The sequence below is a fragment of the Catharus ustulatus genome, chromosome 20 (assembly GCF_009819885.2).
Source record: "Catharus ustulatus isolate bCatUst1 chromosome 20, bCatUst1.pri.v2, whole genome shotgun sequence".
Classification (NCBI taxonomy): Eukaryota; Metazoa; Chordata; class Aves; order Passeriformes; family Turdidae; genus Catharus; species Catharus ustulatus.
Window position 1 is genome coordinate 3,583,048 of NC_046240.1, and position 14,855 is coordinate 3,597,902.

At 48.2% G+C, this 14,855-nt stretch overlaps 1 protein-coding gene across 1 annotated transcript in view; it reads left to right on the forward strand.

Annotated features, from left to right (window-relative positions):
• LOC117005373 overlaps window positions 1-4,133 on the forward strand; it is a 62,853-nt gene extending 58,720 nt beyond the window's left edge. The window contains exon 24 of the mRNA XM_033076952.1: window positions 4,065-4,133. The gene's annotated coding sequence lies outside the window, so the exon portion shown is untranslated. The remainder of the gene's footprint in view (window positions 1-4,064) is intronic.
• The last annotated feature ends 10,722 nt before the right edge of the window (window positions 4,134-14,855 follow it).

Genomic DNA, 14,855 nt, shown 5'->3' on the forward strand with positions numbered 1-14,855 from the left:
CTGGTTGCTGTCTCTGCAATGGCTTGATAGAGCTGTGGATATAAACTGTGGTCATACACTCACTCAGGAAAGAGCTGCTTTGTCCCCTCACATGATTTTGTTTTCTTTTGTTTATTTGTTTTTGTTGCAAAGGCTTGTTGAGAGTGGTATACAGCAGACCAGTGAGTGAAAAGTGACAAAGAAAGTGATACCAAAAATTATCTTGTGTAAATACTTCTCCTTTTCTGGGAAAGAACTTAGAGTAGAAAATACAATCTGTGGGATCTTTAGAAGTTCCCTGAGCTTTATTCTGCTGCAGCCTTTCTTCCTTCAGTTTTATAATTTTCTCCAAATTGACTGTAACTTAAGCCTTCTCCATGGAACCCTCAGGGTGCCAGATAAATCTGTTAGAGATTGTGGGGTCTTGTTTCACCAGGCTGGTTCTGACCATAAACCCACAGACTAAACTTTTTCTATAGATATAGAGCCCAGGGTATGTGGCTGGAAGAGGGAAAAGGGGTGGGAAAATGCAATGTTTTTACAGCTGGAGAGCACCATTGGATTTTGTGTGTCCATGACTGCATTATGGTTTGCTGGAGAGGGGAGAACGTGTGAACCCTGGGGCAGCAGCTCTGCTCTCTGGCTCCTGGGGGGCGTTGGGGGGACTCTGCTTTGGTCACTTTGGGGGTCCCCACTGAACCTGTGCCCGAGGCAGAAAGCCTGAGGAGACACTCTGGAGAGGCAGTTTAGATCAGGTATAACTTGTGCTGGAGTAGGAGAAACATGGGTCAAAGTACTCCAGGTCATAAGATTTTTATCTTTGAGAGAGAACCTTGGCTCTGCTGCAAGTGATGCCATTACATTGGAGACTGAATTTCCTTCTTCTCTTGGCAAACACCGCAGTTATTTATTATTTTGTTTGTTATGATGCTGTGGGGAAAAGGAAAAACCCAAGAGTTTCAGGTAGCAATATTTTCTCAAATAGATCCTTTCAAAAATAAACCAAAGGACCTGGTTATGGCTCTGCAGATTTCCTGTCAAATCCAGTTTTCTGCTGCTGGTGGTTTCAGCTGGGCCGGTTTGTGGGTCAGGTCTGACCTGGGGGAAGCCGACTGTGAGTGGCTGGTGTTTGCTGAAGGAACTCCAGCTCTTCCTGTCTCTTCCTTTACTCACCTGCTTCTTGTTCCTGATATGCTTTTAGGGTCTGGCTTCACTCTGTTACAGCTCTGCAGAAAACTTCAGGAGCTCTGACATGTGATAGTTTGCTTTACTTTGAGAAAGAAAGGGAAGCAGACAAAAAAAAGGATGAAAAATATTTTCTGTCCAAAAAATGTGTTTCACTTTAGATTTGAGGGTTTTATTGAAGTAAGTTGTAAACTGATGGCATGAGCTGGCCAAGACAGCTGGAGAGTCTCAGGATTTTAAGACAGATCAGTGAGGGAGAGCAGAGATTTGGTGGACAGTGTTCTGGCTGTTGAAAAAGAAGAGAGGAGGGGCAGGAGGGAATGTCAGCAGAGAAAAAAGGAAGGGAGATGTCCTTTCACCAGAGGAGAGTGGCAAGAAGACCACATGACAGAAGACCAAATCAATGAGGATACAACGTACAGACCTCAGGCTAAAAAATACTGGGGAAAACCCAAATGTTAATCTCTGGACAAATAACTCTGCCAGATGTGCTGCAGCTGTTCTGTGCAGCAGACATGCCCTGGGGTATAAATCCTCTGGAGGCATTTAAATGACAACAAGAGGTGGCACTTAGGGACATGATCTGAGTGGTGGATTTGGCAGTGCTGTGTTAACAGCTGGACTGGATGGTCTGGAGGGTCTTTTCCAAACTTATGACTCTATGAGTCTGAGACTGATGTCAATCCCTTGGAACTCTGCTCATCTGCAGGGTAGGAGGGACAGGCATTGTTAACTGTGCTCTGCAAATCAGGAAATGGGATAAAGTGATGTGTGAAATATGAATGATCAGGAAAAAACATAATTAAAAAGACAGGATAGATTTTATTTATTTTTTTTTCTAAATGTGTGGGAAGAGGATGAGAAGAGATTGTTAATACTTGGTGGGGCCAGAGGAAATCCTTGCAGGAGTGTCCAGGTGAGCAGGAGGTGGAAGAGCTCGAATCCCTCCTTGGAGGGTGTGCATGGAGCAGTGCTGGCTCTGCCCTGCATTCACAGAATCACCAGGTTGGAAGAGACCTTCAAGCCCAACCCATGCCCTAACACCTCAACTAACCCATGGCACCGAGTGCCACAGCCAGTCTTTTTATAAACACATCAGGGATGGTGACTCCACCACCTCCCCAGGCAGACCATTCCAGAAAGAGTAACAGCTCTTTCCACGGAGCACTCTTCGCTAATCTCCAACCTAATGTTTCCCTTGGCACAGCTTAAAACACTGTAATCTCATTCTGTCAGCGTTGCCTGGAGAAAGCGACCAACCCCAGCTGACCATAAACACCTTTCAGGGAGCTGTAGAGAGTGACAAGGTCACCCCTGAGTCTCCTTTTCTCCAGGATAAACAACCCCAGCTCCCTCAGCCATTCCTCACAAGGGTTTGTGTTCCAGATCCCTCACAGGGTTTGTGTTCCCTCACAGGGTTTGTGTTCCCAGTCCCTCACAGGGTTTGTGTTCCCAGTCCCTCACGGGGTTTGTGTTCCAGTCCCTCACAGGGTTTGTGTTCCAGCTCCTCACAGGGTTTGTGTTCCAGATCCCTCACAGGGTTTGTGTTCCAGATCCCTCACAGGGTTTGTGTTCCCAGCCCCTCCCCAGCCTCGTTGCCTCCTCTGGACACGCTCTACCATCTCAAGGCCCTTCCTAAACTGAGGGGCCGGAACTGGACACAGCACTCGAGGTGTGCCCTCACCAGTGCTGGGTACAGGGTCAGAATGACCTCCCTGCTCCTGCTCACCACACCATTCCTGATCCAGGCCAGGGGCCATTGGCCTTCTTGGCCACCAGGGCACACTGCTGGCTCATGTCCAGCTGCTGTTCATCAGTGTCCCCAGGTCCCTTTCTGCCTGGGTACTGTACAGCCACTCTGTCCCCAGCCTGTAATGGTGCAGGGATTTATTGTGGCCAAAATTCCCTGGATTTGCATCCTGCATAGGGGTGTCGAGAGCCTGAGGTGTGCCAGGTTTTATTGTGTAGGAAATTCTGCTGCTGATCTCAAGAACTGTACCTGCTGGCAGCCTGAATGGGCGTGTCCTGTGTGTTGTGATCTCCTGGGTCACCTGTTTCTGGGAAATGGGTGGAATTCTGAGCTGATCTAGATCAGCACAGGCCTTGAAAGATAATTAACTTATTTCTGTTCAATGTATAGTGTATGACTAATTAGGAAATTTCTTCAAGGTTCTTTTTAGGTATTGATAGAAAAAAAGTTGTTCTAATGAAAGTTGCTAGTGAAAAACTCCCAGGAACAAAGCAATTTCTGTTTTCCAGAGCTAGTCTGGTGAGGAAAGTTAGGTGAATTTTCGATAATTTTTTACTTATTTGGCAAATATTTTACAAAAACATATATCACAGAGTTGTGACACTGTTATTTAAATGGTTGAAAAGTAACTTCTGGGTAAATCCAGGGATGTCCTGAAAAGAAATACCAAGTTATTGTTTGTTCATTTGACTTCAACAGATATTTCCAATCAGAACTCCTAAATTTAAACTAGAATTTGATGTGGCAATAAAAATTTCATCTTAGGCCAAGTGAAACATTCATCCACCATAATCCATCTTCCTGAGTTAATTTTCTGGAAGTGACAGCAAATCAAGTTCTTATTTGCTGCTCCCACTGAGGGGATGATGAGGGCACGGAGCCTGCAGCCCAGCAGGCTCAGCTGGGATTTCCCTCTCCCTGCACAAGGTCCTGGTGTCTCCTCCTGCTGTGTGGAGCCCGAGGTGGACAGGGCTGTGAGTTTGGCCCTGGCAGGGGCAGTAGCAGCTGAGCAGTGTGAGGCTCCTGTGCCTCACTCCCATGGCTGTGCCTGGGCTGGAGCAGCTCTCTGGGGTTTGCTCTGTGAGCTGTAATCTTTCAGTGTGCACAAAGAGAACAGGGAGCACTGAGCACTGCCTTTGATTGCCCACAGGGAGAAGACTGAGGGAGGACCCTGCTGAGCCTGGCCTGGCACTGTGGATGATCTGGGAGAGCTCCAGCCCTGCTGGAGCTGAGCCCCCCGGGCAGCCCCATGGACTCTCCCCAGCTCCTGCACTTGGCTTTGCTGCTCCTGGCTCTTGCTGCTCCCCGTCCCAGTGAGTCTCTGTGTGTGTGAGCTCGGTGCTTTTCCCTGCCCTTCCATAGCTCAGCACCCCTGAACTGTTAGGAGAAAGCTCAGCTGGGGTCAGTTAAAACCAAGACCAGAAAAGTCTAAGGTGGGAAGAGAAATGAAGGAGGTGAAGGTCGATGTGTTTGAGCTGTCACAGTCACCTCTTCTGGGAGGGGTGACTGTGTGGGTCTGTCTGGTGTCACAGGAGGTGAGTCCTGTCCCAGAGGACTGACTCTTTCCCAGGAGAGTCTGAGGGGGGACACCTGGGACACTGCACCCAGAGTGGGCAATGGGCAGCTGAGCTCTGAACTTCAGTGCTCTTGGGATGTGGCAGTGTGCTGGAGGGACACCTGGTGGGATTGGGGCAGGGAGTTTGGGAAGGAAGGAGGGCAAGAACAGATGAGCTCAGCAAGAGAAACATCCTGCAACTCATTTCCCAAGCTGCCAGCTTCCCAGTTAAAAAGACAGTGGAAGCAGTGTGGGAATTCTACTATGTTATTACTCGAAAAATTACCCTGGGAACTGGCCCCATTTCTGTATAAAATTCGCCCCCTTTGCCGTCAATGTCTGCAAAGCCATGACTGAGCTTTTCCACCAAACCGCATCCTGTTATCTGACGCTAAACCGTTGGGTAGAAAATTGGTAGAAAATGTTTTTGTCTTTGTTTTCTGGTTTAGATATTGCCACGTCCATTGCTAGCCCTGCTGAAGGGACAGAAGACTTTTCTACAGTAGTGAATTTCTTCCGCTGTAAGCAATGTAACAGCTGCATATGCACGCCTGACGCAATTGATTTTGAAAAGTACAGAATGATCGCTGACGGACAAAACAAGGCATCTTCAGATGTATCGATAAAACTGATGACCAGTAAAACACACACAACTGTTTGCTTTGAGGAAGAAAATTCCTGTCTTAATGAAACTTACGGAATCTACTGGGAGAGAGATGGGAGACCAGGACTTGCATGTGGCAGCCTGAGTTCTGGAGGTATGTTGTGCTGGGAGCCTGGATATTAACTGATAAAAACATATTTCTGGGTAAGAAACTGAACTGTTCCCTATTTGGGGTGATAGCAAGGCTTATGAGTGAACAAACTAGAATGAATGGATTACTTCTGTGAACAAAAGTCATAAAATAATTCACAAAAGTAAATTCAGTTATTTCAGGTCAAACACTGCTTAAAACTACAGTAGGAGAGATTCAGACAAACACAAGTTACTCTTTTTTATAAAGACACTTTTTTGGGGTTTTTTTTTGGCAACAGCAATTCCCATGGTGAAATTCTGTGCCACGTTGCAATGTGTGAGTCCCACCTGCTTCAGCCAGAACATACCCAGACCCAGGTCCAGCCTCAAGAGCTGCTCTGTGCTGCTCTTCTGTCCAATTCAATAAACACCCAGGAGCATCTTTCCAGCGTCCTCACCAAGCTGCCAAAATCAGGGATTCAAACACCTGGCAGTGCATGGAGCAAGTGGCTCCACCAGGGCAGAGCTTCACCATGGTGGCTCAGGATTCAGGGTGTGACTTGGTTGAGCTCCATCCAAGTCAGTGACTTTTCTGTCTGTAGTTGGTTCTCTGAGGGAAGCTTTTATCACCTCTCCAGTTGGAGTTAGAGCATCCTTTATAATTTTCATGCTGACAGGAAAAACCAAAAAGAGTTCTCCTGTTCATATGCCTTTATTTAGCGTAACAACTTCACCTGTATTTAATTTCTGTCTACCATAAAACATTTCTCTCCTGTATTTATGCTCACCACTGCAAAATATCTACATGCTGTCACTGCTGTGTACAACTTTGGTGGCACTAAAACATTCAAAATGTTAAATCTGGGAATTGCTGTAGACAGGAATGCCTGTATCCCTGAGAGGGGAAGGGTGGATGTACAGGTGAAGGTAGGAGGAGTTTTCCAGATTCTCTTAGAAGAAGAATAAGCTCTGAAATGGCACAGTGGGGTGCAGGGTTGGTAGGAGATGCACTCCAGAGTCTTAGAGATTTACTCAGCTCCTCGACTTGCTTGTTCCTCTTCTTTGGCTCCTGTGGGTAAATGGTAGTGCAAAATCTCTGATTAGTTTTTTATTGCATAAAGGTAATGATAAGCTTTTTACAGATGTTTTGTTATTCTTCATTGCATGTGAAGACTTTCTTACCTTCTTCAAATATTTCTATTCTTGATTCCCAGAACAACTCATCAGGTTTGCTTAGAAGGAAATTTAATGACAATGCTTGATTTGGACTGTTAGGGAACGAAACAGCTCCAACTCATAGCAATCTCCAACACTTTGTGCAACATGATCCACTTTTTAAATTTGCTGACCTCTTTAGCAGCTTCAGCCCTTCACATGAACCATATTTATAATTAAAACTTTTTTACCTTTCACCTTTCTCAGAAAATGGAAGAGGTGACATCAGTACTGAGAAGAGGGCTGTTTGCTGTGAAGCAGAGACAGGTACCAACAAACGCAACCCTGAACTGAAGTGTTTCTACACTGAAATGTCACATCCAAAACTCAACGCACCTCTTGATGCAATTCGTGGTGAAGGAATTCCAGGTTAATCTCTTCTTGTGTTTGTTTGCCTTTTGCTTTGAGAGGGCTTTGTCCAGACAGCTTGATGTGAACAGAGTTTTACATGGGTGGGAAATGTCCTGTACATTCATAACTTGAATCCACACAGGCTGCAGCCATCCAGTCTCAGAGACTTTGCCTTGGCAAATGGGCATGCCCAGCCCTGGAAAGAAATCATCACAGGCTCAGGTTCCTGTAATTTTACGGTGACAGACTCAGGCATGCTGAGGGAAGGGGGCACATCATGGGTGTGCAACAAGTTCCCTAGAATTGACCTTATCTGTAAGTACTGAATAAGTCTTTGCCTCCAGACTAAGTGGACATGTGTCAACGAAAGGTGACACTTACATATTCAAATTTCTTTCATGGTAAAAACCCCTGTCATCTTCCTTAGGTCATGGACAAAAATGTTTTTAAAAGCCAGTCAAAGTGGATTTCCTTGTTTGAACACTTTCTTAAGGATGGGTCTCACACCACTTGTTGGTTATTTCAGATAAGATTGAAGTTCAAAGGTATTTGTTGTGGTAGAGTTACAAGAGTTTGATTTGAATGATGATAAAGTGAGCGTTACACCAGGTACCTTCTGTACGATTAATCAGTTCCTTCTCTCTTTATCAGATGGGGCCAGTTCCCTCGTGTGGTGCTTACGAGGCAGGTCATGGCTTTGTACTCCTGCTTGCTTCACTTGGATGCTCTGTTTTCTTCTGCTCTGCAGGTAACCCTGAATTTCTCACCAGCAAAAAGAACAACATTGGCATCTTGTTTGCATTCCTGTTTGTTGGGGTTGGCGCAGGATGGGGCTCCATGTATTACTGCTTGCGGCTGCGGCGGCGTGGCCAAGGTACAGTCTGACAAATTGAGTGTCGCCTGTGAGTGAAAGTGGAAGTTTTGCCTGGAAGTGGAAAAAACATAAAGGGTTTTCCTCCTGGATCTCATCTTCATTGTCCATACAGTTCTTTAGGTTTTTCACTGGGCTGACAGCTGGAATGAACTCTCCTCCCGTGGCTGCCTTGACAGTGTCCTTGCTGTGGCTTTGTTATGAAAAATAAGCACAAGAGGAATTTCCTCACTGCTTCCTCCTGAAACAAGGGGGAAGCACTGGCAGGGTCAGGAAATCACAGGGCTCAGCCTTCCCTCCATGGGATACTGTTCCTTGGAGCAGTCCCAGAGTGCAGCATTGCTGTGCAGCTGCCCTGGCACACAGAGATGTGTCCCAGCCAGGACACTGATGGACATCCAGCCATGGGCTGCCAGGGCCTTCAGGAGCGTGGTTCCCTCTCTCAGCCCTGCCCACTGCAGTCAGCTTTAATTTAGGAGCGAGTGCTTCCCTACATGCATCCAAGAGGGAAGTTTGTTTTGCAAACCAGTGTGCATGGAGAGAGGTGGATGGGCTCTGTGGACACTTGTACAGACATTTCTTGAGCCTGCCACGAGGCTTTCCCCTCCATCCTGTGTCCATGGGCTCCAGTGTTCTTGGCACCTTGTGTGTGCCCGAGGCTGAGACTCCTCTCAGTTACTGAACTGGTCCATCCCCTAGAATCTGGTGCTGGTTGTTTCTTTCTGATACTCAAAGCATTAAATTTCCAACTCTGCATTTGCTTCAAGAGGAGTTGCACAGGTGCTTGCACAGGCACACCAAGCCAGTGTCACTGTTGTTGTTCCATCAATAGATGAATGGATGTGTTGGTGTGAGGGGTAAGGAATTTACCAGTAATGCCTGCCCTGGGGTGCAAGGTGCAGTGATGTCTCAGGTCTGTTGCAGAGCCCCTCAAAGGCAGAGGCTGGTGGGTCACAGCAGCAGGGCAGGGTCACAGCAGAGCCTTGAACCCACGTTCATGGCCGTGAAGCTGCTCCCCTTGTGGAGCAAGGGCTGGGCCAATATCAGATGGGAGAGGGGAGGTGTCTGGGGGACTTCACAAATACAGGCATTTTGCTTATAGTTCTAACTGCAATGTACCAGTTTCTTTGCTGGCCTCACAGTTTTGTTTTTATTGGTGTTTTTTTTTTCATTTCTACAGCTTTCAGGCAATGCAGACAGGATTCTGAAGGAGACGGCGTCCCACTACATAGAAAAGCATCTACAAGGGAGGAAACCCCTCTGTCAGCACCATCCTCCTCTCTCTCAGAATGCACAGCAACCAGCTGAACACAGACTGATTCTCCATGAGAACTTCTGCTCTTGTATTCACAAACAGTTGTGTTTTCACAAATGTACCTTCACCACATCCACACTTTCCCCAAGCACTGTGACTCTTGTCCAGTTCCAGACCTTTGGAATCAGCACCAGGAGCTCCCATCCTCTGCTGGTGCTTGGCTGCCGACAGCAGGAACCCAGCATGTGTGGCTGGCTCAGCAGCACAGGCTGAAACCAGCTGGATTCTCTCTGGGACTGAAAGTGTGAACTGCTCTGAAACACTTCCCAAGCCCTCTGGCTTTCACTTGGTAATGCCACAGCAGCACCCAGGTGTCTGCATCTTTTAAATTCTCAGGTCCTCTCTGGATTCACCAAAGCCTTTTGCACAGCTGGCTGTTGGTTGAACTGGGAGAGTTTTTTTGAAGAGATATTTGGTTCTGCCCCCACCTGCAGGCTGAGGCCATGTCTGTGTGTTTGTTCCTGGGCAGGGATGGGTGGGAGGCTGTGTCCAGCTCCCTCAGGAAAGGCTTTGGGTCACAGAGGCCTTGGCCTCCCCCAGGCTGAACAGAACTCTGGTATCAATCTTCCTGATGAATTAGGCAAGGTTAGACAGTGTGCAATGAATCCAGCCTCTCAGGAATCCCACTGGGTATTTGGTATCTTGAAATCATTCCCCATTCTCACTTGATTTGAATAAACTCTCAGTTTTTGCATTGGATTGAATTTAGTATCAGACTACTGAGTGAAAGTCAGCGGTAGCACAAGAGGAAAAGCAAATCCCTGAATCAATGTCAATGTTTGCTGAATCATTTTGCTGTGGTTTAGTTCCCCATGATCCTGTAGCTGAAACTTCTGGGAATTAATCCCAAATGATGTAGGATGTTGTTTCCCTCTTCAACTTTGCTGCTGTCAAATCAAATAGGAAAGATTCTTAATGTAAAAGATCCAAATAATTTCAGTAATTAATTTTTAGAAAGAACAAAGGGCCTCTGTGCCTCAATTTACCTTTTGTTTGACAAAGGACTCAATGCTTTTATGGGTTGGAGAAGATTTTTTTCCTCAGTCAGGGGTTTACACTCACTCTTTTAACTCGGTTCTCAGCTGATTTGATGCAAATTTTCTATTTTAATGTGGTGGAATGTAGTCAAATGTTCCTGAAGGGTTAACAATCCAGGTATTTCCAGGCTAGGTATTTACTGAGTTTGTGGCATTGATGATCCAGTTTTCAGCTGTGTTTTATCATGAAGAATGTAATTATCACTCAATAAATCAAAACTAAGGTTGCCTGTAAAAAGACCAGACTCAGAATGAATTGAGAAAGAGAAGGAAAAAGAAATGGAAGGAAAAAGACTTTTCCTCTTGATGTAGCATCTTAACACTAATTGCAATTTGGTTTTTTTCCCCTCAACAAAACTGCTGGAAGGTTTTGACAGAGTAGAGCTGTGTAAGAGGAGTGAGTGACACGTTGGCTGGAGCTGCTCTCACTTTGGCACTACAGCCCCACACTGAGAGTGGGTCACACTCTGGGCACGGATGACCTGAGGTGTGGCTAGAGCAATTGCTCTATGGCCTTTTGGGCAGTCAGTCTGTGCTCTGAGGAGGCAAGGAGGAGGGGGATGCCTATTGAACAGGATAAAAGAGGATTTTTTATTTTGGGGCATTTGGGGGCAAAAGGAATAACACAAGCGTGCAACAGTTGAAATATGGGGGAGGTTCAGAGGGAGAGTACGAATCTTCAGGAAATTGGAGAAATTCTGAGGAGAGGTAAAAGGCAGGGTTCACAAAAGCAATGTCCAAGGAGGGAGGTGGGGTGAGAAACTGGGTCACATGGGCTAATGAAACATCCAGTTTTAGGGAGTTTCCAAAGGGGAATTCCAAGCAGGGGGTTGGCACAAAGTGGGATTGACAGAGCATTCAGGGTAGATTGACAAGGTGAGTGGGAGGGCCCTTAGCATGGGCAGAACATACCCTTAACCAGAAACACCCTGCACCATTGCCCCATTTTCACTTTAAGAAGGAGAATTGTGGCGTTGAGGAATAGATTCCGATTGGGGAACCACACACTCTTTCTTGGCTGATGGATGATCGATGCTTCTGAGGACTGGCTCAGAAGAGTCAGGATCCAAATAGCATTTAAAAACATCTTCTCTGACCTAGAGAATATTCTAGGATGAGTGCACTGAACAAAGAAACAGGACGATGTTCCTCTGGGTAGAAGAATTTAAAGATGGGCTGAGCATTAATTACAGTAATTTCACGAATACAAGCCGCAGCAATTTGACAAAAATTTTGGTGGAAACCCGGAAGTGCGGCTAATACTCGGGGGCGGCTAATATGTGAATAATTTTCTGACATTTACAACCCCAGACGTGCCAGCCAGGGCGCCGAGCCAAGCGCCGGCCAGTAAAAGCTGGCATTCCGCGATTGTTACAAAGTGTTACTCTGTTGCCCTGGCTCCCTGCAGGCAGCACGGGGGGTGGGGAGAGAGGTGAGAGAGCTCTCTTCTTCCCTCCTCTGCCACAGCCCAGGTGAGAGACGGGGGCACCCCGCGCCGCCATTGGCGCGGCTCAAGGAGGAGGAGGGGGCGAGCCTGCGCCGCCATTGCTGTGGCTCGGGGAGGAGGGAGGGGGGTTATGCCCCCGCCCTCCGCCGCCGTGGCGAGAGCAGGGGGTGCTCCGTGCCCAGCCGGTGCCGCGGCAGGAGCGGGGCGTGCTCTCCATGCCCGGCCGGCACCGCGGTGGGAGCGGGGCCGGGGTGAGCGAACCCAGAGGTGGCGGCCAGCCCCGAGCAGCACCACTGAGCAGGGCCACCTGGCCCCGTCAGCAGCCCCTAGCGGGCCGAGCCTGCAAGCCTTAGTTGAGCCAGTAACCCCCCCGCCATGCCGCGGTTCTGTTAGTATTTGGCAACTTTGTTGCACGCGGATCCTCGCTGCGAACGACAGAGCGGCTTATATTCAGGTGCGGCTTATTTATGGACAAAGAACGAAATATTTGCCAACACCCAGAGATGCGGCTTATACTCAGTGCGGCTTGTATTCGTGAATTTACTGTACACTAATTTCACGAATACAAGCCGCACCATTTTGACTAAGATTTGGCTCCCAAACCGGAAATGCAGCTTATACTCAGGAGCAGCTAATATGTGAATAATTTTCTGACATTTACAACCTCAGAAGTGTCAGCCAGGGTGCCGAGCCGAGCAGCTGCCAGTAAAAGCCGGCATTTCGCGATTGTTACAAATTGTTACTCTGTTGCGCCGTGGGTGGAGCCTGGCTCCTTGCAGGCAGCACGAGGGGTGAGGAGAGAGGAGGGAGAGCTCTCTCCTTCCCTCCTCTGCTGCAGCCCGGGGGAGAGACGGGGGGGGGCCCGTGCCGCCATTGCCGCAGCTTGGGGAGGCGGGGGGGCCCCGTGCTGCCATGGACGCGGCCTGGGGAGGCGGGGGGGCCCCGTGCCGCCATCACCGCGGCTTGAGGAGGTGGCGGGAGCCCCGCGTCGCCATGGCCGCGGCTCGGGGAGGAGGCGGGGTGCTCCGTCCCTGCCCGCCTCCGCCGCCACGAGAGCGAGGGGGGCTCCGTCCCTGCCTGCCACCACGGGGCAGCGCCGGGCCGGGCCAAGCGAGCCCTGAGGCGGCGGCTGGCCCCGAGTGGCCCCGCCGAGTGGCAGCGCTGGGCTGGGCCACCAGGCCCTGTCGGCAGCCCCGAGTGGGCCGAGCCTGCACAGCCCAAGCTGAGCCAGTAAACCCCACCATGCCGTGGTTCTGTTACTCATTGGCAACTTTGTTGCACGCGGGTCCTCGCTGCGAACGACAGAGTGGCTTATACTCAGGTGCGGCTTATTTATGGACAAAGAACGAAATATTTGCCAACACACAGAGATGCGGCTCATACTCAGTGCGGCTTGTATTCGTGAAATTACTGTAAAAAACATCTGACATACCATTGGGAAAAGGAACAGTTGGGGACAATTTGACACAGTCAAGTAGGGGATTGGGTTTTCCAGTTCCTTGGCACCAGTGCCTGCAGAGGGAAGCCACAGCTACATCTTTGTTGGACTGCCTAAAGGTGGTACGGACTTGGGGATGTGCGGCTTGACCCTGGACCCATCTCAACCCGGAGGGGATGGACACACAACCATACCCATAACCCCAGGTGATTAACTCAAATGGGCCCTCTACTTTTGCTGTCTCAGGATTTTAAAACTGGGGGGTGTTCTTTCAATTTCAGATGTGTGTTATTTCAGCATTCTCAGCTCTAGATACTACCCCTGCTCCATGTGCTGAATTGGTGACTGGATTAAAAGGTTCAGAAAACCTCTTGAAGGCTCTGATGACTGTGTCTAACTCAGCAATTTGAGGGGAGCCCCCAATTTATCTAACATCTGTCTCCATGCTGAGTTTGAGGATCTTCCAGGTCATCACTGACTTGTGGGATGGTCCGGATGCATCTGTGCAAACTGTCAGAGCATTGAGTGGCTTCCGACTTTGTTTTTCCTTGGGGACTAATTTGAATGCCGAATTAAATAATTTAAGTCCAGAATTGTGAATTGAAATTTGTCCTGGGTAGCTATCTAGAGCAAATTGGAGTGTCTCATTTCCCAAAGCAAGTGCCCCAGAACTTCTTTGGTCAACTCACCTGATGTTAGAGTAAGTGGTAGATGGATGCATGTGAAGTCACACCCCGCCAATTCTTGGATTCTTGTCCTGGCCCTCCGGATCAATTGAGCCATCAAGTCTTGTTAATGTTGTGGCCTGGTGATGCTTTTGGACCACTGCTGACTGAGGAATACCCACTCTATAATCAAGAGTGGATGCTTCTGATCCTGGTCCCACAGGGATATCAGGTAATGGAGATGTGGCAGTCTTCCCAAAACAATAAACTTAGAGGGCAAGCCTGGCAGGCAGCGATGAGCTTGTTTTGCTGCCATCACCTCTTGAGCTTTCTCCAGAGCTAGTTTGGCCTCTTGGGTTAGGACCCTAGAAGAACTGAGCTCCTCTCTCCCTTTCAATAAATTGAAAAGGAGTGCTATATCTTGTGTTGTTAAGCCCAGCCAGGGTCTGACCCACTTTAAGGACCCACACAGCTGGTGGATATAAGCTAAGGTCTTTGGGTTGTTTACAATGGTCAATTTTTGAGGAGTAATGGTCCTCTTGTTGATTTAGAGCACCAGATACCTCTAAGGGGACATACGTTGAACTTTGTCTGTTTGGAGTTCGAATCCTGCAGCAATTAAAACATTGACAATTAGATCAAGCACGTGCTGTAGTTTATCATCGTCAGGAGCACACACGAGCACATCATCCATACAGTGCAGGATGAAGGCTTCCCTCGCTTTGGTGCACACTGGGGACAGCAATGAAGCAATGTACCACTGGCAGATACTGGGACTGTTCTTCATGCCTTTGTGCAAAACTTTCCAATGGTGGTGCTTCATTGGAGCTTCTTGATTGATGGAGGGAACTGAGAAGGCAGACTGTGGGGCATTGGCAGGGTCAAGGGGAATCTGGAAAAAACAGTCTATAACATCAATAACTACCAAATTCCAATTTTGGGGGAGCATAGACGGGGAGGGCATTCCTGGTTGAAGTAACTCCATGTCTTCAATGACTTTGTTAATTTCTCTGAGGTCGTGGTGGAGCCGCCACTTGTCCTTTCCCAGTTTCCTGACAACAAAGACTGGGCAAGTGCTTGACTTTTGATAACTGTTCCTCCATGAGTTCAATTAAGCGGCTTCAATTTTTTTTATTCATTGGCTACTGGCTTACCCAGACTGGGTGGTCAGTTTTCCAGTTCAGCTTCTGGGCAGGGCGCTCATCAGCGGCCGCTATGAAAAATCCCGAGGGGTTTTTAGGATTTCAATTTTCACTCCCCATTGGGACATGGCATCTCTCGCCCACAGGGGACCCTTATAGTCTAAAACGA